Source organism: Pseudophryne corroboree, chromosome 4 (assembly GCF_028390025.1).
Source record: "Pseudophryne corroboree isolate aPseCor3 chromosome 4, aPseCor3.hap2, whole genome shotgun sequence".
NCBI classification, from domain to species: Eukaryota; Metazoa; Chordata; class Amphibia; order Anura; family Myobatrachidae; genus Pseudophryne; species Pseudophryne corroboree.
In genome coordinates, this window is record NC_086447.1 from 935,740,391 (window position 1) to 935,764,279 (window position 23,889).

The 23,889-nt window shown below is 47.3% G+C and overlaps 1 protein-coding gene across 4 annotated transcripts in view; it reads right to left on the minus strand.

Moving 5' to 3' along the window:
* Positions 1 to 23,889, minus strand: part of ESRRG (estrogen related receptor gamma) — a 1,264,625-nt gene that overhangs the window by 514,771 nt on the left and 725,965 nt on the right. The window contains exon 4 of one of the 4 annotated variants that reach the window (XM_063919102.1): positions 18,933 to 18,984. The exons of the other annotated variants lie outside the window; for them this stretch is intronic. The gene's annotated coding sequence lies outside the window, so the exon portion shown is untranslated. The remainder of the gene's footprint in view (positions 1 to 18,932; positions 18,985 to 23,889) is intronic. 4 annotated transcript variants of the gene reach the window in all.

Here is a 23,889-nt window from a genome sequence, read left to right on the forward strand (position 1 = left end):
GCGCACAGGAGACCCTCTAGCAACACGTATGAAACCCCTGGCAACGCACAGGAGACCCCCTAGCAACACGTATGAAACCCCTGGCAACGCACAGGAGACCCCTAGCAACGTGCATGAAACCCCTGGCAGCGCACAGGAGACCCTCTAGCAACACGTATGAAACCCCTGGCAACGCACAGGAGACGCCCTAGCAACACGTATGAAACCCCTGGCAACGCACAGGAGACCCCTAGCAACGTGCATGAAACCCCTGGCAGCGCACAGGAGACCCCCTAGCAACACGTATGAAACCCCTGGCAACGCACAGGAGACCCTAGCAACGTGCATAAAACCCCTGGCAGCGCACAGGAGACCCCCTAGCAACAAGTATGAAACCCCTGGCAATGCACAGGAGACCCCTAGCAACGTGCATGAAACCCCTGGCAGCGCACAGGAAACCCCCTAGCAACACGTATGAAACCCCTGGCAATGCACAGGAGACCCCTAACAACGCACATGAAACCCCTGGCAATTCACAGGAGACCCCTAGCAATGTAAGTGGCATTATTGTGTGTGGGCATAAAATGGTGTCAGGACCATAACTGTGTGTATCATAATATGTAATTGGCGTTACAGTGTGTGGCATAATGGGTGTTATTTGAGTATTAAATGCATGAATTATTAAACTACCTTTCGGTATACTTAAAATGGTCATTAGGACATAGAACCGGTTGTTAATTTATTTGAATCCCACCACTGGATAGATGGATACATAGACAGATAGGTATGAGGCAGACAGATAGATATGAGATAGATAGATAGATAGATATGAGACAGATAGATAGATATGAGATAGATAGATAGATATGAGAGAGATAGATAGATAGATAGAGATGAGATAGATAGAGATGAGACAGATAGATATGAGATAGATAGATAGATAGATAGATAGATAGATAGATAGATAGATAGATAGATAGATAGATAGATAGATAGATATGAGATAGATAGATAGATATGAGATAGATAGATAGATATGAGATAGATAGATAGATAGATAGATAGATAGATAGATAGATAGATAGATAGATAGAGAGATAGATAGATAGAGATGAGATAGAGATGAGACAGATAGATAGATATGAGATAGATAGATAGATAGATAGAGATGAGATAGATAGATAGATAGATAGATAGATAGATAGATAGATAGATAGATAGATAGATATGAGATAGATAGAGATGAGATATATAGATAGATAGGAGATAGACAGATAGATAGATAGATAGATAGATAGATAGATAGATAGATAGATAGATAGATAGAGAGATAGATAGATATGAGGTATGGTGCCCATACACTTGTGCGTTGCCCCATGACGCAACATCGCGGGGCACCGCACCGGCAGCTCAGGTCTGATGAAATCGCACCTGAACTGCCAAAGTGATTACCATGCGATCATGCGATATATCGCATGTTAGTCACGTGATGTGCACCTCACTGCCGAGTGGGATCGGCCTCCATCGCTCACGGTGGGTGCCCATCGTACATCGCAGTGTGATATATAGCATGTGTTTTTAAAAACACATGCGATCGCACTGCGATTCGATAAATATTAAGTCCAGTACATACTGTCTTGAGACGTGAGATTCGACCGGCGTGCCCGCGCATCGCGTCGAAAGATACCTAAAATGTGCATACAATCCTTCCATTTCTCTCAGATGCAGTCGAAATCGAAGGTTAGCACCGATTATCTCACAAGTGTATGGGCACCGATAGATAGATAGATAGATAGATAGATAGATAGATAGATAGATAGATAGATAGATAGATAGATAGACATACATAGACAGATAGGTATGAGACAGACAGACAGACAGACAGACAGACAGACAGACAGACAGACAGATAGATAGATAGGCAGACAGACAGACATACATAGACAGATAGGTATGAGACAGATAAATAAATAGATAGATAGATAGATAGATAGACAGACAGACATACATAGACATAGGTATGAGACAGATAGATAGAAAGATAGATAGATAGATAGATAGCATTTGACAGTAGATAAGAATTACTTTCCCGGTCTAGCCTGCCCATAGATAGATATGAGATGTAGATATATTACGCTGGCCATACACCAGGACGACCAGCATCCGATCCGATTCCAGGCAGGATTTCCCTTCAGTTTCCCCGGCAGCTCAGGATACATGATCAATGCTGCGCCTCACCAATAAAATACAATTATAACAAAAATCACACGATGTATCGCATGTACATCAAACATGGGGCCCGATTCAGACCTGATCGCTGCTGTGTGTTTTTGCAGCGGTCTGCAATCAGATAGCCGCCACCCATAGACAGTGAAAACCCGCCCCCGTGTAAGTGTGTACGCTGTGCGAAAATTCCCCCAGACAGCGGACAGCTGCAAATCCGTTCACAACTCACCATCATATGATTTTTCCAGTGTGTGCAGTGTGTGCGCAGCCCAGGACTTACTCCTGCAGTGCGATAGAATCAGTGTGTGCAGTGTGTGCGTAGCCCAGGACTTACTCCTACAGTGCGACAGAATCAGTGTGTGCAATGTGTGTGCAGCCCAGGACTTACTCCTACAGTGCGATAGAATCAGTGTGTGCAGTGTGTGCGTAGCCCAGGACTTACTCCTGCAGTGTGATAGAATCAGTGTGTGCAGTGTGTGTGTAGCCCAGGACTTACTCCTGCAGTGTGATAGAATCAGTGTGTGCAGTGTGTGCGCAGCCCAGGACTTACTCCTACAGTGCGATAGAATCAGTGTGTGCAGTGTGTGCGTAGCCCAGGACTTACTCCTGCAGTATGATAGAATCAGTGTGTGCAGTGTGTGTGTAGCCCAGGACTTACTCCTGCAGTGTGATAGAATCAGTGTGTGCAGTGTGTGCGCAGCCCAGGACTTACTCCTGCAGTGCGATAGAATCAGTGTGTGCAGTGTGTGCGCAGCCCAGGACTTACTCCTACAGTGCGATAGAATCAGTGTGTGCAGTGTGTGCGCAGCCCAGAACTTACTCCTACAGTGCGATAGAATCAGTGTGTGCAGTGTGTGCTTAGCCCAGGACTTACTCCTGCAGTGCGATAGAATCAGTGTGTGCAGTGTGTGTGTAGCCCAGGACTTACTCCTACAGTGCGATAGAATCAGTGTGTGCAGTGTGTGTGTAGCCCAGGACTTACTCCTGCAGTGTGATAGAATCAGTGTGTGCAGTGTGTGCGCAGCCCAGGACTTACTCCTACAGTGCGATAGAATCAGTGTGTGCAGTGTGTGCGCAGCCCAAGACTTACTCCTGCAGTGTGATAGAATCAGTGTGTGCAGTGTGTGCGCAGCCCAGGACTTACACCTGCAGTGTGATAGAATCAGTGTGTGCAGTGTGTGCGCAGCCCAGGACTTACTCCTACAGTGCGATAGAATCAGTGTGTGCAGTGTGTGCGCAGCCCAGGACTTACTCCTACAGTGCGATAGAATCAGTGTGTGCAGGGTGTGCGCAGCCCAGGACTTACTCCTGCAGTGCGATAGAATCAGTGTGTGCAGTGTGTGCGCAGCCCAGGACTTACTCCTGCAGTGTGATAGAATCAGTGTGTGCAGTGTGTGCGCAGCCCAGGACTTACTCCTACAGTGCGATAGAATCAGTGTGTGCGCAGCCCAGGACTTACTCCTACAGTGTGATAGAATCAGTGTGTGCAGTGTGTGCGTAGCCCAGGACTTACTCCTACAGTGCGATAGAATCAGTGTGTGCAGTGTGTGCGCAGCCCAGGACTTACACCTACAGTGTGATAGAATCAGTGTGTGCAGTGTGTGCGCAGCCCAGGACTTACTCCTACAGTGCGATAGAATCAGTGTGTGCAGTGTGTGCGCAGCCCAGGACTTACTCCTGCAGTGTGATAGAATCAGTGTGTGCAGTGTGTGCGCAGCCCAGGACTTACACCTGCAGTGGGATAGAATCAGTGTGTGCAGTGTGTGCGCAGCCCAGGACTTACTCCTACAGTGCGATAGAATCAGTGTGTGCGTAGCCCAGGACTTACTCCTACAGTGTGATAGAATCAGTGTGTGCAGTGTGTGCGCAGCCCAGGACTTACTCCTACAGTGCGTTAGAATCAGTGTGTGCAGTGTGTGCGTAGCCGAGGACTTACTCCTACAGTGTGATAGAATCAGTGTGTGCAGTGTGTGCGCAGCCCAGGACTTACTCCTACAGTGTGATAGAATCAGTGTGTGCAGTGTGTGCGCAGCCCAGGACTTACTCCTACAGTGCGATAGAATCAGTGTGTGCAGTGTGTGCGTAGCCCAGGACTTACTCCTACAGTGCGATAGAATCAGTGTGTGCAGTGTGTGCGCAGCCCAGGACTTACTCCTACAGTGCGATAGAATCAGTGTGTGCAGTGTGTGCGCAGCCCAGGATTTACTCCTACAGTGCGATAGAATCAGTGTGTGCCGTGTGTGCGCAGCCCAGGACTTACTCCTACAGTGTGATAGAATCAGTGTGTGCAGTGTGTGCGCAGCCCAGGACTTACTCCTACAGTGCAACACAAACAGTGTGTGCGTAGCCCAGGACTTACACCTGCAGTGCGATAGAATCAGTGTGTGCGTAGCCCAGGACTTACTCCTACAGTGCGATAGAATCAGTGTGTGCGTAGCCCAGGACTTACTCCTACAGTGTGATAGAATCAGTGTGTGCGTAGCCCAGGACTTACTCCTACAGTGCGATAGAATCAGTGTGTGCAGTGTGTACGTAGCCCAGGACTTACTCCTGCAGTGTGATAGAATCAGTGTGTGCAGTGTGTGCGCAGCCCAGGACTTACTCCTACAGTGCGATAGAATCAGTGTGTGCAGTGTGTGCGTAGCCCAGGACTTACTCCTACAGTGTGATAGAATCAGTGTGTGCAGTGTGTGCGCAGCCCAGGTCTTACTCCTACAGTGCGATAGAATCAGTGTGTGCAGTGTGTGCGTAGCCCAGGACTTACTCCTACAGTGTGATAGAATCAGTGTGTGCAGTGTGTGCGCAGCCCAGGACTTACTCCTACAGTGTGATAGAATCAGTGTGTGCAGTGTGTACGTAGCCCAGGACTTACTCCTGCAGTGTGATAGAATCAGTGTGTGCACTGTGTGCGTAGCCCAGGACTTACTCCTGGAGTGTGATAGAATCAGTGTGTGCAGTGTGTACGTAGCCCAGGACTTACTCCTGCAGTGTGATAGAATCAGTGTGTGCAGTGTGTGCGCAGCCCAGGACTTACTCCTACAGTGCGATAGAATCAGTGTGTGCAGTGTGTGCGTAGCCCAGGACTTACTCCTACAGTGTGATAGAATCAGTGTGTGCAGTGTGTGCGCAACCCAGAACTTACTCCTACAGTGTGATAGAATCAGTGTGTGCAGTGTGTGCGCAGCCCAGGACTTACTCCTACAGTGCGATAGAATCAGTGTGTGCAGTGTGTGCGTAGCCCAGTACATACTCCGGCAGTGCGATAGAATCAGTGTGTGCAGTGTGTGCGTAGCCCAGGACTTACTCCTGCAGTGCGATAGAATCAGTGTGTGCAGTGTGTGCGTAGCCCAGGACATACTCCTGCAGTGCGATATAATCAGTGTGTGCAGTGTGTGCGTAGCCCAGGACATACTCCTGCAGTGTGATAGAATCAGTGTGTGCAGTGCGTGTGTAGCCCAGGACTTACTCCTACAGTGTGATAGAATCAGTGTGTGCAGTGTGTGCGCAGCCCAGGACTTACTCCTACAGTGCGATAGAATCAGTGTGTGCAGTGTGTGCGCAGCCCAGGACTTACTCCTGCAGTGTGATAGAATCAGTGTGTGCAGTGTTTGCGCAGCCCAGGACTTACTCCTGCAGTGTGATAGAATCAGTGTGTGCACTGTGTGCGTAGTCCAGGACATACTCCTGCAGTGTGATAGAATCAGTGTGTGCAGTGTGTGCGCAGCCCAGGACTTACTCCTGCAGTGTGATAGAATCAGTGTGTGCAGTGTGTGCGTAGCCCAGGACTTACTCCTGCAGTGTGATAGAATCAGTGTATGCAGTGTGTGCGCAGCCCAGGACTTACTCCTACAGTGTGATAGAATCAGTGGCCCTCATTCCGAGTTGATCGGTCGCAAGGCGAATTTAGCAGAGTTACACACGCTAAGCCGCCGCCTACTGGGAGTGAATCTTAGCTTCTTAAAATTGCGACCGATGTATTCGCAATAATGCGATTACTAACTACTTAGCAGTTTCAGAGTAGCTCCAGACTTACTCTGCCTGTGCGATCATTTCAGTGCTTGTCGTTCCTGGTTGACGTCACAAACACACCCAGCGTTCGCCCAGGCACTCCCACCGTTTCTCCGGCCACTCCTGCGTTTTTTCCGGAAACGGTAGCGTTTTCAGCCACACGCCCCTGAAACGCCGTGTTTCCGCCCAGTAACACCCATTTCCTGTCAATCACATTACGTTCGCCGGAGCGAAGAAAAAGCCGTGAGTAAAAATACTTTCTTCATAGTAAAGTTACTTGGCGCAGTCGCAGTGCGAACATTGCGCATGCGTACTAAGCGGATTTTCACTGCGATGCGATGAAAAATACCGAGCGAACAACTCGGAATGAGGGCCCGTGTGTGCAGTGTGTGCGTAGCCCAGGACTTACTCCTACAGTGTGATAGAATCAGTGTGTGCAGTGTGTGCATAGCCCAGGACTTACTCCTACAGTGTGATAGAATCAGTGTGTGCAGTGTGTGCGTAGCCCAGGACTTACTACTGCAGTGTGATAGAATCAGTGTGTGAAGTGTGTGCATAGCCCAGGACTTACTCCTACAGTGTGATAGAATCAGTGTGTGCAGTGTGTGCATAGCCCAGGACTTACTCCTACAGTGTGATAGAATCAGTGTGTGCAGTGTGTGCGCAGCCCAGGACTTACTCCTACAGTGCGATAGAATCAGTGTGTGCAGTGTGTGCGTAGCCCAGGACTTACTATTGTAGTGTGATAGAATCAGTGTGTGCAGTGTGTGCGTAGCCCAGGACTTACTCCTACAGTGCGATAGAATCAGTGTGTGCAGTGTGTGCGTAGCCCAGGACTTACTATTGCAGTGTGATAGAATCAGTGTGTGCAGTGTGTGCGTAGCCCAGGACTTACTCCTACAGTGGGATAGAATCAGTGTGTGCAGTGTGTGCGCAGCCCAGGACTTACTCCTACAGTGTGATAGAATCAGTGTGTGCAGTGTGTGCGCAGCCCAGGACTTACTCCTACAGTGCGATAGAATCAGTGTGTGCAGTGTGTGCGTAGCCCAGGACTTACTATTGCAGTGTGATAGAATCAGTGTGTGCAGTGTGTGCGTAGCCCAGGACTTACTCCTACAGTGGGATAGAATCAGTGTGTGCAGTGTGTGCGTAGCCCAGGACTTACTCCTACAGTGTGATAGAATCAGTGTGTGCAGTGTGTGCGCAGCCCAGGACTTACTCCTACAGTGTGATACACACAGGCTGACCGGGGCCGGAGCTGACGTCACACACCCACCCTGAAAACACTTGGGCACGCCTGCGTCATGAGTGTTGTACACATGTCATAGGAGTGCTGTGGGAGTGTCATAGGAGTGATGTGGACGTGTCATAGGAGTGCTGTGGGCATGTTATAGGAGTGATGTGGGTGTGTCATAGGAGTCTCATGGGTGTGTCACAGGAGTGCTGTGGGTGTGTCATAGGAGTGATGTGGGTGTGACATAGAAGTCTCATGTGTGTGTAATAGGAGTAATGTGGACGTGTCATAGGAGTTTTGTAAGTATGTCATAGGAGTGATGTGGGTGTGTCATAGGAGTGATGTGGGTGTGTCATAGGAGTGATGCGGGTGTGTCATAGGAGTGCTGTGGGTATTTCATAGGAGTGATGCGGGTATGTCATAGGAGTGATGTAGGTGTGTCATAGTAGTGATGTGGACGTGTCATAGGAGTGATGTGGGTATGTCATAGGAGTGATGTGGGTATGTCATAGGAGTGATGTGGGTATGTCATAGGAGTGATGTGGGCGTGTCATAGGAGTGTTGTGGGCGTGTCATAGGAGTGTTGTGGGTATTTCATAGGAGTGATGTGGGTATGTCATATGAGTGATGTGGGCGTGTCATAGGAGTGATGTGGGTATTTCATAGGAGTGATGTGGGTATGTCATATGAGTGATGTGGGCGTGTCATAGGAGTGATGTGGGCGTGTCATAGGAGTGTTGTGGGTATTTCATAGGAGTGATGTGGGTATGTCATATGAGTGATGTGGGCGTGTCATAGGAGTGATGTGGGTATTTCATAGGAGTGATGTGGGTATGTCATATGAGTGATGTGGGCGTGTCATAGGAGTGTTGTGGGTATGTCATAGGAGTGATGTGGGCGTGTCATAGGAGTGATGCGGGTATGTCATAGGAGTGATGTGGGTATGTCATAGGAGTGATGTGGGCGTGTCATAGGAGTGTAGTGGGTATTTCATAGGAGTGATGTGGGTATGTCATAGGAGTGATGTGGGCGTGTTAAAGGAGTGATGTGGGTATGTCATATGAGTGATGTGGGCGTGTCATAGGAGTGATGTGGGTATGTCATAGGAGTGATGCGGGCGTGTCATAGGAGTGTTGTGGGTGTGTCATAGGAGTGATGTGGGCGTGTCATAGGAGTGTTGTGGGTATTTCATAGGAGTGATGTGGGTATGTCATAGGAGTGATGTGGGTATGTCATAGGAGTGATGTGGGCGTGTCATAGGAGTGTTGTGGGTATTTCATAGGAGTGATGTGGGTATGTCATAGGAGTGATGTGGGCGTGTTAAAGGAGTGATGTGGGTATGTCATAGGAGTGATGTGGGCATGTCATAGGAGTGATGTGGGTATGTCATAGGAGTGATGTGGGCGTGTCATAGGAGTGTTGTGGGTATTTCATAGGCGTGATGTGGGTATGTCATAGGAGTGATGTGGGCGTGTTAAGGGAGTGATGTGGGTATGTCATAGGAGTGATGTGGGCATGTCATAGGAGTGATGTGGGTATGTCATAGGAGTGATGTGGGCGTGTCATAGGAGTGTTGTGGGTATTTCATAGGCGTGATGTGGGTATGTCATAGGAGTGATGTGGGCGTGTTAAAGGAGTGATGTGGGTATGTCATAGGAGTGATGTGGGCGTGTTAAAGGAGTGATGTGGGTATGTCATAGGAGTGATGTGGGCGTGTTAAAGGAGTGATGTGGGTATGTCATAGGAGTGCTGTGGGTGTGTCATAGGAGTGATGTGGGCGTGTTAAAGGAGTGATGTGGGTATGTCATAGGAGTGCTGTGGGTGTGTCATAGGAGTGATGTGGGCTTGTCATAGGAGTGATGCAGCAAATATATGAGGGCATTTCATAAAAAAGTTGATAAATAGACCCCTATATGAGATAAAGAAGTGGAGAAGATGCATTTAGGGGGGTTCCCAGCTTTGTGGTAGCAGCACAGAATACCTAAATACTTAAATTATCTGTGGAGTGTGGCCCTCCCTGTATATGTGTGCATATCTATATGTGACACTCACTGTATATGTGTCTATATATGTGACCCTCGCTATATATATGTGTCTCTATATGTGACACTCACTGTATATGTGTCTCTATATGTGACCCTCGCTATATATGTAGCTCTATGTGAAACTCACTGTATATGTGTCTCTATATGTGACCCTCACTGTATATGTCTCTATATGTGACCCTCACGGCATATGTGTATCTATATGTGACCCTCACTATATATGTGTCTCTATATGTGATCCTCACTATGTGTCTCTATATGTGACATACACTGTATATGTGTCTCTATATGTGACCCTCACTGTATATGTGTCTCTATACGTGACTCTTGCTATATGCATGTCTCTATATGTGACCCTCGCTATATGTGTCTATATATGTGACCCTCGTTATATGTGTGTCTCTATATGTGACCCTGACTGTATATGTGTCTCTATGTGACCCTCACTATATATGTCTCTATATGTGACCCTCACTATATATGACCCTCATTATATATATATATATATATATACACACACTCATGACCCTTGTCATGTGTCTCTATATGTGACCCTCGATATATCTATATATGTGACCCTCGCTATATATGTCTCTATATGTGGCCCTCATTATATATGTATCTCTATATGTGACCCTCACTGTACATGTCTCTATATGTAACCCTTTACATATATATATATATATATATATATATATTTCTATATGTGACCCTCACTGTGTGTCTCTATATGTTACCTCCACTTTATATTTGACCCTCACTGTATATGTGTCTCTATATATGACCCCACTATATATATGTCTCTATATGTGTGTCACTCAAAATATATGTGTCTCTATATGTGGCCCTCGTTATATATGTGTCTCTATATGTGACCCTTGTTCTATATATGTGTCTCTATATGTGACCCTTACTGTATGTGCCTCTATATGTGACCCGTGTGTATATATTTATATATCTCTATATGTGACCCTTGCTGTATATGTCTCTATATGTGACCCTCACTGTATAGGTGTCTCTATAGGTGACTCAGTGCAGATATGGGAAATACCTCCCAACTCTTGGAGAAGACAACATATCGGGAATTGGGTCGCACAGGCCGGAGCTGCCATACTGCTGCCTGTCTGACAGTAGGTCACTGATACAGTACGCTGCTGCCTGTCTGGCAGTAGGTCACTGATACAGTACATTGCTGCCTGTCTGACAGTAGGTCACTGATACAGTACGTTGCTGCCTGTCTGACAGTAGGTCACTGATACAGTACGTTGCTGCCTGCCTGACAGTAGGTCACTGATACGGTACGTTGCTGCCTGTCTGACAGTAGGTCACTGATACAGTACGCTGCTGCCTCTCTGACAGTAGGTCACTGATACGGTACGTTGCTGCCTGTCTGACAGTGGGTCACTGATACGGTACGTTGCTGCCTGTCTGACAGTAGGTCACTGATACAGTACGCTGCTGCCTGTCTGACAGTAGGTCACTGATACAGTACGTTGCTGCCTGTCTGACAGTAGGTCACTGATACAGTACGCTGCTGCCTGTCTGACAGTAGGTCACTGATACAGTACGTTGCTGCCTGTCTGACAGTAGGTCACTGATACGGTACGTTGCTGCCTATCTGACAGTAGATCACTGATACAGTACGTTGCTGCCTGTCTGACAGTAGGTCACTGATACAGTACGCTGCTGCCTCTCTGACAGTAGGTCACTGATACGGTACGTTGCTGCCTATCTGACAGTAGGTCACTGATACAGTACGTTGCTGCCTGTCTGACAGTAGATCACTGATACAGTACGTTGCTGCCTGTCTGACAGTAGGTCACTGATACAGTACGTTGCTGCCTGTCTGACAGTAGGTCACTGATACAGTACGCTGCTGCCTGTCTGACAGTAGGTCACTGATACAGTACGTTGCTGCCTGTCTGACAGTAGATCACTGATACAGTACGCTGCTGCCTGTCTGACAGTAGGTCACTGATACAGTACGTTGCTGCCTGTCTGACAGTAGGTCACTGATACGGTACGTTGCTGCCTGTCTGACAGTAGGTCACTGATACAGTACGTTGCTGCCTGTCTGACAGTAGGTCACTGATACAGTACGTTGCAGCCTGTCTGACAGTAGGTCACTGATACAGTACGTTGCTGCCTGTCTGACAGTAGGTCACTGATACAGTACGTTGCTGCCTGTCTGACAGTAGATCACTGATACAGTACGCTGCTGCCTGTCTGACAGTAGGTCACTGATACAGTACGTTGCTGCCTGTCTGACAGTAGGTCACTGATACGGTACGTTGCTGCCTGTCTGACAGTAGGTCACTGATACAGTACGTTGCTGCCTGTCTGACAGTAGGTCACTGATACAGTACGTTGCAGCCTGTCTGACAGTAGGTCACTGATACAGTACGTTGCAGCCTGTCTGACAGTAGGTCACTGATACAGTACGTTGCTGCCTGTCTGACAGTAGGTCACTGATACAGTACGTTGCTGCCTGTCTGACAGTAGATCACTGATACAGTACGTTGCTGCCTGTCTGACAGTAGATCACTGATACAGTATGCTGCTGCCTGTCTGACAGTAGGTCACTGATACAGTAGTAGGTCACTGATACAGTACGCTGCTGCCTGTCTGACAGTAGGTCACTGATACAGTACGCTGCTGCCTGTCTGACAGTAGGTCACTGATACAGTACATTGCTGCCTGTCTCACAGTAGATCACTGATACGGTACGCTGCTGCCTGTCTGACAGTAGGTCACTGATACAGTACGTTGCTGCCTGTCTGACAGTAGGTCACTGATACGGTACGTTGCTGCCTGTCTGACAGTAGGTCACTGATACAGTACGTTGCTGCCTGTCTGACAGTAGGTCACTGATACAGTACGTTGCAGCCTGTCTGACAGTAGGTCACTGATACAGTACGTTGCTGCCTGTCTGACAGTAGGTCACTGATACAGTACGTTGCTGCCTGTCTGACAGTAGGTCACTGATACAGTACGCTGCTGCCTGTCTGACAGTAGGTCACTGATACAGTACGTTGCTGCCTGTCTGACAGTAGGTCACTGATACAGTACGTTGCTGCCTGTCTGACAGTAGATCACTGATACAGTACGTTGCTGCCTGTCTGACAGTAGGTCACTGATACAGTATGCTGCTGCCTGTCTGACAGTAGGTCACTGATACAGTAGTAGGTCACTGATAAAGTACGCTGCTGCCTGTCTGACAGTAGGTCACTGATACGGTACGCTGCTGCCTGTCTGACAGTAGGTCACTGATACGGTACGCTGCTGCCTGTCTGACAGTAGGTCACTGATACAGTACGCTGCTGCCTGTCTGACAGTAGGTCACTGATACAGTACGCTGCTGCCTGTCTGACAGTAGGTCACTGATACGGTACGCTGCTGCCTGTCTGACAGTAGGTCACTGATACGGTACGCTGCTGCCTGTCTGACAGTAGGTCACTGATACGGTACGCTGCTGCCTGTCTGACAGTAGGTCACTGATACAGTACGCTGCTGCCTGTCTGACAGTAGGTCACTGATACGGTACGCTGCTGCCTGTCTGACAGTAGGTCACTGATACGGTACGCTGCTGCCTGTCTGACAGTAGGTCACTGATACAGTACGCTGCTGCCTGTCTGACAGTAGGTCACCGATACAGTACGTTGCTGCCTGTCTCACAGTAGGTCACTGATACAGTACGTTGCTGCCTTTCTGACAGTAGATCACTGATACAGTATGCTGCTTCCTGTCTGACAGTAGGTCACTGATACAGTACGTTGCTGCCTGTCTGACAGTAGGTCACTGATACGGTACGTTGCTGCCTATCTGACAGTAGGTCACTGATACAGACCATTGCTGCCTGTCTGACAGTAGGTCACTGATACAGTACGTTGCTGCCTGTCTCACAGTAGGTCACTGATACAGTACGTTGCTGCCTGTCTGACAGTAGGTCACTGATACGGTACGTTGCTGCCTATCTGACAGTAGGTCACTGATACAGACCATTGCTGCCTGTCTCACAGTAGGTCACTGATACAGTACGTTGCTGCCTGTCTGACAGTAGATCACTGATACAGTACGTTGCTGCCTGTCTGACAGTAGGTCACTGATACAGTACGTTGCTGCCTGTCTGACAGTAGGTCACTGATACGGTACGTTGCTGCCTGTCTGACAGTAGGTCACTGATACGGTACGTTGCTGCCTGTCTGACAGTAGGTCACTGATACAGTACGTTGCTGCCTGTCTGACAGTAGGTCACTGATACGGTACGTTGCTGCAGTCACAGACAATTAGGTGACTATTATTTACTTTTAGGAAAAGGTGTAGAAATTAGATTACACCATTTTATTGGAAACAGATGTTCCAGTAACAAAAGAAAATACTATTCTATAAATCAATTCTTAGCAATATAAAGCAGGAGAAGTAATGTGACACTATCCATGACATGAATTCATTATTTATCACCAGAATTATGAGGCTTTATACAATGTTTAATCAGAAAATATTCACCTGTACAGTCCTGGTGATTGGTGGTACCAACCCCCCACCCCCCCTCCCCCCACCGTACCGCGCAGGGAGCGACGGGCGACACAAAACTGAAATAATAAAAGACGCAGACATGGCAGCATTGTTATTACACAGAAGGAGGGAGATGTCTGTCCCCTAAATAAAAGTGAATAGATAAGAGAGCGACCTTTTTCCTGTAGAAGGGATTGGATGTGGGAGGGGGCGCTCAGTAATCCTATCTATTCTGGACAGAGTGAGTACAATAGTAATGCGCGGGGTGTAATCTATGCGCTCTTATGACGGTGATCAATCAAGAATTCTTTCAGTAAGTGTTAATCCAGGTTTAGGCTGCAGAGCGCTCATTGTCCCACAAACCTGCAATATTAATGATAAATAGTGACTGTCATGGGACTAACTAGGATACAGAAATATTGGGCCTAATACGCAGGTTATGAATTTTAAACACAACCACCAAATAAAACAAGTGGGGCGAGGAGGAACGAGGGGGATACCGCATCCTGGGCGTAACTCAAAGGGGCACATTCGATTAGCCACAGGGTTTAACCCATGGCGAATCTCTGTGTGACACGAGGAAAGGCTATTCACATAAATAGCCTTTTCCCCACGCCTAATGGGGGCTCCCTGCACGTGAACCCCTGACTGGGGCTTTTCTCACGGGGATACACGTGCGGGTGAATCCCCACTGATTGGATCAGACCAGCGTGCTAATTATGCGTGAAAGCGCTTCCTTTTGTGTGGTGCACAGGCAAAACGGGAAAATATCAGTACTGCTTTCCTAACGCTGCAATTAGGTGCAACCGCTATACTAGATCGGAATAAACGTTCATATTGTCCGAGCTGGGCAGTGAAAGGGTTGATGGACAGAAAGCGAGGGCGCGATCTGCGAACATCCGCGGCTACTGGGCCTGAGACGGGAAGTCAATTTCACGGATGCATCCACAGACCAAGGCTGTGGCATCAGTACACTAAACCAGGGGTCAGGGAACTTTTTTACCTTTTACCCCAAAATATATTTAGATACGCCGACGTTACCCCCTTGATTTGAAAGGAAGGAAATCATATATTATTGTGCATATATACTGGTTATCACTGTTTATATGGCATTTCTGAGATACTGTGTGTGTGTGTATATATATATATATTTTATTATTATTATTTTTGCCAATTATTTTTTGGCAATGAATGGGTTAACACTTTCTCCCCAAAACACCAGAATGACTGTAAGAAAGATGGATGGGGGGGGGGGGGGGGGGGGGGGGACACACGACTTTTAGGAGACAGATGGTCACATCCTCACCTCAGTAATGTCAGTGGGAATCTCCCACTGTTATGTGGCCACTGTCTGATCCTGCGGAATTCCGTCAGCGGTCAGCTACAGAACACTGCAAGTTCTGTGTGTGGGTTGGCGGGCCGCGGGTGGGAAGACAGAAAGGCGCAGGACGGGCGGGCGTGAGGGAGCGCGGTGTGACGTGAGCACGTCACACCGCGGCCAGGAACACAGCACAGGGTGGCCAGGAGCACAGCGCAGGGCGGGCGTGAGGGAGCGCGGTGTGACGTCAGCACGTGACATCGCGAGCCGGCCGGTGCTGTGTCTCGACAGCGCGACCGTCCATTACCCCCAGGAATTTCATTTTTTTTACCCCATAAACCAGGAATGGGGAACCTTCGGCCCTCCAGCTGTTGTTGAACTACATATACCAGCATGCCTTGCCACAGTTTTGCTATTTGGCCATGCTAAAACTGTTGCAGGGCATGCTGGGATGTGTTGTTCAACAACACCTGGAGGACCGAAGGTTCCCCATCCCTGCCATAAACACTCCACTATAAAATTTACCTGCATTCTATCTAGACTACAATTTGAACCTTACTGTAACTAAATCTGTGCAACACAGGATTTCATTAAGGTGCAAATAGTAGTTTAGGCCATGAGGTAGTAGCAGACGGCAGGATGGGTTAATACTATCACAGGGTACTGTGTGATGGCTGCATGTGGTAATTATCGCAGGGGGTATTGATCGCAGCAGAATTTTGTTAGCAATTGGGCAAAACCATGTGCACTGCAGGGGGGGGGGGGCAGATGTAACATGTGCAGAGAGAGTTAGATTTGGGTGGGTTATTTTGTTTCTGTGCAGGGTAAATACTGGCTGCTTTATTTTTACACTGCAAATAAGATTGCAGATTGAACACACCACACCCAAATCTAACTCTCTCTGCACATGTTACATCTGCCTCCCCTGCAGTGCACATGGTTTTGCCCATTTGCTAACAAAATTCCTGCTGCGATCAACTTGGAATTACCCCCTCAGTGTAGTGGGTGAGGGCATCATGGGGCAATTATTGCAGGCTGGTGGTGGGCCGTGGGAGCAGTGTGGGTTTATTATTACATACCCTCCAGCTGCACCTTTTTGGCAGGTACAGGGCCTTTTTTTGTGGTCTGTACCGATTTTTGACTCTCCAAACTTCCATTGAAAGTATAGGAAAAGGGGTGTGGCCACCAACATCAGTCCCAAAATCACGCCCCAGAACGCGAATGGCCCTCTGGGGAACGTGTCAGAATGAAGAGTGTGAGGAGGAGAACTTAGTTCTGTGTGTGCGGAGCTCAGCTGCAACAGGGTGAGCGATCGCTGAGATGGGGGGAGGGTGGGTAATGCCAGTGAGTGGAGGGGGGGCTCCACATAATAATTATGGGGGTGTGGGGTCTGCCACTAGGGATCTGTAACAACAGGGGTTGGCAATAATGGCAGTGCGGATCTATTGCCCGTGGGGTATCTGTTAAGACTCAGGGGTGGATGTTCAGTTACAATGAGGGCCTATGGAGGTGGGGGGTGCGAGACACCCTCAGGAATATATACTTTTTCAATAACATATTTAAATATATTTTTAAAACGACATTCCAAATATAATTAAATAAAAAAAAAAGAAATCAAAATCGGTTTTGGGGGAAAAAATGATCCTCCCTGTATATTTGTGTCTCTATATGTAACTCCCACCTGTATATGTATATCATTATATGGGTGGTATTCAGTATGCCGGCTGTTGGGATCCCTGCGCTCAGTATACCGGCAACTATTCTCCCTCTTGGGGGGTCCACAAGGGACTCATTTGCGGTCGCCCAGCTGTCGGTATGCCGGCGGTTGGGATCCCTGCGCTCAGTATACCGGCGCCGGAATCCCGACACCCGGCATACCGACAACTATTCTCCCTCTTGGGGGGTCCACAAGGGACTCATTTGCGGTCGCCCAGCTGTCGGTATGCCGGCGGTTGGGATCCCGGCCGCTGGCATACCATACTACACCCCTTTATATAGGTGATCCTGTACATGTAGTGTCTATGTGTGAGCCCCATCTGTATGTGTGTGCCTCTATAAATGACCCGTCATTTACATATGTCTCTATATGTGACCCCTCACTGAATATGTATATATACCAGTGACGTGCAGTGGGGTGAGGCAGGTGTATATGTGTGTCTGTGTCTATAGGTGAAACTCACGGTACATGTGTCTCTATAGGTGACACTCACTGTATATGTGTCTCTACATGTGACCATCCCTCTATATATGTCTCTACGCGACCCTCTCTGTATCTGTGTCTCTAGAGGTGACCCTAGCAGTATATGTGTATCTATAGGTGACCCTCACTGTTTATGTGACTCTATAGGTAACACTCCCTATATATGTGTCTCTGTATGTGACCCTTGCTGTATATGTGTCTGTATAGGTGACTGAAGCAGTATATGTGTCTTTATAGGTGACTGTAGCAGTATATGTGTCTCTATGGGTGACCGTCACAGTATATGTCTCTATAGGGGATATTAGCAGTATATGTGTCTCTGTAGGTGACCCTCACTGTATATGTGTCTCTGTATGTGACCCCTACTGTATATGTGTCTTCATAAGTGACTGTAGCAGTATATGTGTCTCTATAGGTGACCACAGCAGTATATGTGTCTCTATAGGTGGCCCTCACAGTATATGTCTCTATAGGGGACATTAGCAGTATATGTGTCTCTGTAGGTGACCCTCACTGTATATGTGTCTCTGTATGTGACCCTTACTGTATGTGTGTCTCTACAGGTGACCCACGCTGCACTTTAGGCACGGAGGAGAATAAGACAGGACTAGCAGGAAGACCAGGCAGGATAGCCTCTGTGGCAGTGTAAGAGGAAGGGCGCTGCACTACAACATCTAACACTATAGATACCTGTAGGGATCTGACCTTCCCCAGTCTATTCCTGTCCAGCACTAAGACAGTGACCCAGAGCCATCAATCAGACATGCCTTTCCATTGTCTATGGGCCTGATTCAGGGTTCTAAACAAAGCAAAATAGAACACAAATACCATGCTGCACTGCAGGTGGGGCATATGTAACATGTGCAGAGAGAGTTAGATTTGGGTGGGGTGTGTTCAAACTGAGATCTAAATTGCAGCGTAAAAATAAAGCAGCCAGTATTTACCCTGCACAGAAACAATATAACCACCCAAATCTAACTCTCTCTGCACATGTTACATCTGCCCCACCTGCAGTGCAGCATGGTATTGCCCAGTTGTGTGCTTTTTGGATTTGCTTACACACCTGAATCCGACCCTATATTTGCTAATATGCTGCTTTGGGGGATAGCGCATTTGCATTTCTCTAGTAAATAACCCGGAATGTTTGGGCACACAGGCTTCCCCTGGAGAGCATGTATCCTCACATGAGGCACCTAAGACCATGATTAATGGGGCATTGTTCCTTGTTCTGCCCGTCTCGGGCCAGCTTTTCCAGGTGCGCTCAGCGATCACACGCCATGGTCTCAGAATGTCTTCCGGCTGACGCTGAGGGCTGATGGCATGGAGCACATCACACACTGCGTCCTGTGGTCACACAACATGCCGTGCCCGTGTGCTAACATGGAGAATTGTGGTTATTTAGCTCACCTCATAAATGCAGACTTAATCACCACTATTGATCTGTATCTTCCAGGAAGCGCTGCAGAGTAGAGAAACAGGGAGATAATGATCATAAATACCAAACTGGAGCGGATTCTGGGCAGGCCTGCGAGCTGCATAGACCGGCACTATTGATGTGTCTGGCTTTCACATTATAACGGTGTATGAGGAATAATCACCATGATTACATGTTTACATTACTCACAACATGCTAGTAATAACCGCTACAGAGTATCCGTACAACAAGGAGGAGTATGATGAGACAATGGGGGTAATTCCAAGTTGATCGCAGCAGGAATTTTGTTAGCAGTTGGGCAAAACCATGTGCACTGCAGGTGGGGCAGATGTAATATGTGCAGAGAGAGTTAGATTTGGGTGTGGTGTGTTCAATCTGCAATCTAAATTGCAGTGTAAAAATAAAGCAGCCAGTATTTACCCTGCACAGAAATAAAATAACCCACCCAAATGTAACTGTTTCTGCACATGTTACATCTGCCTCCCCTGCAGTGCACATGGTTTTGCCCAACTGCTAACAAAATTCTTACTGCGATCAACTCGGAATCACCCCCAATGTACGAGTATCAGCAGCACAGCACACACGTGAGACGGATGATGTAGAAGTTGTTCTGGAGAATGCCAGCTAATAACTCTGCCAGCGGGAGCAGATAACGGGCGGCCGCATTCATGTGTGTACCTACAGCAGAGGAACAGTAACTCCGTGTCTGGGACAAACCATGCTGCCATGCGAGGGGAGCAAATACATGTATATTGGGGTAATTCAGAGTTGATTGCAGCAGCAAATGTGTTAGCAGTTGGGCAAAACCATGTGCACTGCAGGTGGGGCAGATGTAACACGTGCAGAGAGAGTTAGATGTGGGTGGGTTATTTTATTTCTGTGCAGGGTAAATATTGGCTGCTTTATTTCTACACTGCAATTTAGATTTCAGTTTGAACACACCGCACCCAAATCTAACTCTCTCTGCACATGTTACATCTGCCCCCTCTGCACTGCACATGGGGGGTCATTACGAGTTGTTCGCTCACTAGCTGCTTTTAGCAGCCGTGCAAACGCTAAGCCGCCGCCCTCTGGGAATGTATCTTAGCTTAGCAGAAGTGCGAGCGAAAGGATCGCAGCGCCGCTACAAAAAAAGATTGTGCAGTGGTCTACGGGAAGTCCTCAACCTGGTCCCCAGTAGTCAGCGGTATACCACAAGGGTCCGTACTCGGACCACTACTGTTCAACATATTTATCAATGACCTAGAAATAGGCCTGGAAAGCACAGTGTCAATCATTGCAGATGATACTAAACTGTGTAAGGTAATTAATTCAGAATTGGATGTGGAGTCCTTGCAGAATGATCTATCTAAACTTGAACTCTGGGCGTCTAAATGGAAAATGAGGTCCAATACAGACAAATGCAAGGTTATGCATTTTGGGACTAAAAACAAACTTGCATCCTACATATTAAATGGGGAACGCCTAGGGGAAACAGAGCTGGAAAAAGATTTGGGGGTATTCATTGATAATAGGCTTAATAACCGTACACAATGTCAAAACACAGTAAAGAAGGCAAGTAAGGTGCTAGCGTGCATAAAAAGGGGAATTGAGACAAGGGACTCGGATGTAATCATGCCGCTGTATAAGGCATTGGTACGTCCGCACCTGGAATATTGTGTTCGGTTTTGGGCACCATTGTATAAAAAGACATCAGTGAACTCAAGTGTTCAAAGGCGAGCTACTAGATTGATTAAAGGCCTAGAAGGACTGGACTATAAGGAAAGACTTACTAGGCTGAATATGTATAGACTAGAAAAGAGGCGCCTAAGAGGAGATATTATTAATATCTTCAAATATGTAAAGGGTCATTACAAAGAGTTATCAGAGGAATTATTTATTAAAAGAACACAGTTTAGGACACGTGGGCACTCGCTGCGACTGGAGGAGAGAAAGTTCCGAACGCAACGGAGGAAAGGGTTCTTCACTGTTAGGGCAATCAGGATGTGGAATTCCCTGCCAGGGAAGGTGGTAATGGCGGACTCTGTAATTGGATTTAAAAAAGGAATGGATAAATTTCTGAATGAAAAAGCTATCCAAGGTTATAATACTTAAAATATCAACGTGGTTAATCCGGGGGTAACATGAGTTATAGTAGCTAACTAGTCATAAAACATTATTCAGCAAGTATGTAGAATCATCACAACTTAAAACAGGTTGAACACGATGGGCAATTTGCCTCTATTCAACCTCAAATACTATGTTACTATGTTACTAGTTTCTGAGTAGCTCCAGACCTACTCCTACCTTGCGATCACTTCAGACTGACTGTTTAGTTCCTGTTTTGACGTCACGAACACGCCCTGTGTTCGGCCAGCCACGCCTGCGTTTCCCCAGGCATGCCCAAGTTTGTGTCTGACACTCCTGCATTTTTCCACACACTCCCCAAAAACGGTCAGTTACCTCCCAGAAACACCCACTTCCTGTCAATCACTCAACGATCAGCAGTGCGACTGAAAAGCGTCGCTAGACCTTGTGTGAAACTGCATCGGCTGTGGTGAAAGTACGTCGCGCGTGCGCACTGCGTCCCATACGCATGCGCAGAAGTGCCACTTTTTTACCTAATTGCTGCGCTGCGAACGAAAACAGCTAGCGAACAACTCAGAATGGCCCCCCATGGTTTTGCCCAGTTGCTTGCTTTTTTTGCTTTACTTACAAACATGAATCAGGCTCATACCAAACTGTTAGTGTTCTCAAAGTTATGTTTTACCTTCACTATCTATCTACTGTACCTATCCTCATATATTTATCATCTATCTATCTATCTATCTATCTATCTATCTATCTATCTATCTATCTATCTATCTATCTATCTATCCTCATATACATGTATTATGTATGTATGTATGTATGTATGAATCTATCCTCATATATTTATCATCTATCTGAATTATAGCCCTCATTCCGAGTTGATCGGTCGCAAGGAGAATTTAGCAGAGTTACACACGCTAAGCCGCCGCCTACTGGGAGTGAATCTTAGCTTCTTAAAATTGCGACCGATGTATGCGCAATATTGCGTTTACTAACTACTTAGCAGTTTCAGAGTAGCTCCAGACTTACTCTGCCTGTGCGATCATTTCAGTGCTTGTCGTTCCTGGTTGACGTCACAAACACACCCAGCGTTCGCCCAGGCACTCCCACCGTTTCTCCGGCCACTCCTGCGTTTTTTCCGGAAACGGTAGCGTTTTTATCCACACGCCCATAAAACGCTGTGTTTCCGCCCAGTAACACCCATTTCCTGTCAATCACATTACGATCGCTGGAGCGAAGAAAAAGCCGTGAGTAAAAATACTATCTTCATAGTAAAGTTACTTGGCGCAGTCGCAGTGCGAACATTGCGCATGCGTACTAAGCGGATTTTCATTGCGATGCGATGAAAAATACCGAGCGAACAACTCGGAATGAGGGCCATAGCACACACATATACCACAGTGCATCACAGAAAGTATTTGACCACTTACATCCATTCCAGTGGAGCTTACACAGCAGACACACACACACACACACACACACACACACACACACACACACACACACACACACACGTAAGGCAGTAATGCTAACCACTACACCAACCGTGCTGTCTCATATGGTTGGCATTATGTAAATGAGCAATAAGAATTATAATAATACTAATATTAATAATGATAATAATGGCAGATCCAGAATGGCGCAATACACCTTAATTTACTGTCCCACGCACGCACATTCTCTAACTACCGGTGCTGTGGAGATTTGACCAAGCAGCTTGCAATCACTGATGCCGCTGATTTATGTAAACCTGATCTGGGGTAGGGGGAGGGGGCTGATTCCACTGACTGACACAGTCCTCTCTGTAAATGTGTATGCAGATGAGAGATAATGATGGAAATGGGAAGGCAGGAGAGCCGGTATTAAATGCATTATACATTAAGGCCCTGAGTGACGCCGGGTAAGGCCGGGACACCAGAGCGGTACTTGGCAGCGTGAAAGGCTGACTACACATGGAGCTATCAGCCCACTCATCCTTATCACACACTCTCCTTTTTAATTTCACATCACCCTGTTATTATTCTTTGTGCAGCTGTCCATCTCACATTGCTAAATTGACCCTATCTCATCAACAGTTTAAATCAAAAGCTAATTTCCACACCTTTCTGTCCGACACAGTAAATACAGCTACTAATCAGCGGCGCTTGCAGCTGCCGCATGAAATAGGATGACAAATACGGAACCACAAGATCCTTACAGGGACTGCGTGATAAGTCTTCTGCTGCGCGCACGGTGACCCCTCTAATATACAATTACACCCTCGTACTGCATTCAGCAACGCGTCACAATGACAACGCTAAAGACTTTTTGCAAAAGAAAACTGATTTAATGTTATAGGGCCTTGATTTTTTTTAGCCACTGTAATTTTTTCGCATTCAGTAATTAGTATGCGTCAATTTCACAGATTTCTAATTCCCGCTCACCGCCGGTATAGAAAATATCTTATCGTTGAAACGGACAATGAAACTATCGCCAGAGCTGCTGGTGCTCAGCCTCCCGGTGATGTTGGTTGGCAGCGGTCAGGGCAGTATTACCATCATCGCCCAGTCATGGTGGCTCAGACATACGCCGTACAACTACAAACTCTGGCTTATAATGTGACGTGCTGGCCCAGCTGGCCAACGACAAGCCTCAGCAAGGCCATCAGAGGAGAACCACACCCAGGGTGGGAAGAGTGATCAGGAGCAAGTCGTTAGCTGATCCCCGCACATAGATTTTCTTTATTAACTATGAAGTAAACGCTTCCACAGTAAAGCTTGGACTGAGGGATCACGGCTTACTGGGCACCGTCCGAGCAAGAAGCCGTTTATCATTGACCAGTATAGTAGAGCGAGAAGTAACTGAAGGGGCGGTCACTGA